The following is a 1,742-nucleotide window of genomic DNA, read 5'->3' as shown; positions in this document are numbered from 1 at the left end:
GAAAGCAAACACTTTGATTTACAAATCTCTATTTAGCAATGATCATCAATTATTCATTAATGAAAGAAACATCAGTTACTAAAAACTAGTGAGTGCAAGTTGATGAGGATTGGGATATTCATTTACTTTCAAAAGTACCTGCCACAAAAAACTAATTGGTTACCAAAGAAAAAAACACAACTTTACAGTGGAGAAACCTGGCAGACATCATTTTAATCAAATAAAGTTAACATGACCAGTAATGGGACAAACTAAATGTGTATCACCTAATAGGATGGAATGCAAGGAACATAGTATCACATCTGTGATATTCCTGCCAAAAAATACATTGCTGGAATTTAATCATGAGGAAAAATCTGACAAATCCAAATTGAAGGGCTGTAATTGTCCTGTAATCTTCAAGAGTGTCAGTCATGAAAGTCAAGGAAAGGTTGAGGAACTGTTCCAGGTTGAAAGAGATTAAAGACATATGACTACTAAGTGTAACATATTATCCTTTTGCTTAAATAGACATTATTGGGACAACTGGCAAAATTTGAATGGAGTCTTTGGATTATATGGTAATCAATTTTAATTTTCTGATTTTGATGTTTGTATTGTGGTTTTACAGAAGAATATCCTTATTTGTAAAGCATTGTACCCTAAAGTATTCAGGAGTGATAGGACATAAGCCAACAACTTGCTCCCATATAGTTCTGGAGGGGGAAAATGATATTCTTACTATTCTTGAATCTTCTCTGTAAGTTTGTAATTGTTTCAAAATAAAAATTTATCTTTAGTATTAATTTTTAAAAGGCCTAAGTCATAGGTTATTAGCTAATGCTTGCTTCTCTGAATTCTTACTCCCATTTTGTTTTTGTCTCTGGAGACTTTTCTTTCGGCTATACATTTTTAAAAGACCTTTTAGATATTTTAGCCAGCATTGTTAGGTATTCTGTAGCTCCCTTTCCCCACAATGTCAGGATATGGCAGACTGGCAGTTGTCCACTAAGATCCATTTTTCCTAAAATTTAATATTAGCATTCCCTGAGTGTTTCACTGGACACATGGCTACTGAGCTACAGACTTCATTTCCCATGCTCCCCTTGCAGCTTGGTGTGGCAATGTGATTAAGTTAATGAGACATGGGCAGAAATAATGGTGCCACTTCCAAGTCATCCCTCTAAAAAAATGCACACTTGCCCCCCTGCCCCTTTCTTCCTTCCTGCTGATTGGGAAACAATGAAAACTGGAGCAGTTGCTTTGACCCAGTGGTGAAAGCTACAAGGAGCAGCCACCTTTCCAACTTGGACTACTTACCTCTAGACAGTTTCTTGAGAGAAAAATGCATTTCTGTCTTCATTAAGCTATTGTTATTTGGTCTCTGTTAAAGTACTATCTGAAAATTTAAATAAAAGGAAAGAACTGAGGTACCATCTGATTTAGGGGAAAAGTGAAAGGAGAAAGAATAAAGATTGAAACTGTAATAAGAGACTTCTGGTCCTGATCAAGATGGAGTACAGCCACTACAGCTTCTCTCTCCAACTGGTTATAACTGGACAGAATATAAAAAGCAGCTACCCAAGGACTCTGAAAATTAAACAATAGCAGGGAGATTGTGTAAGAAAGTCAAAACTTGAAGAATGAGTAGTAGAGTGCTAAATTTCCTGGTGAATTTATTCCTTTATCTTCAGGCTTTGACCTGAGAGCAATCTCAGATCCAGAACTGTGCAGACAGCATAAACCCTAAGAGAGACCCCTTT

Source organism: Galeopterus variegatus, unplaced genomic scaffold, assembly GCF_000696425.1.
Source record: "Galeopterus variegatus unplaced genomic scaffold, G_variegatus-3.0.2 Scaffold10396, whole genome shotgun sequence".
Classification (NCBI taxonomy): domain Eukaryota; kingdom Metazoa; phylum Chordata; class Mammalia; order Dermoptera; family Cynocephalidae; genus Galeopterus; species Galeopterus variegatus.
The sequence above is the reverse complement of the archived record's forward strand: the minus strand, read 5'-3'. Positions refer to the sequence as shown.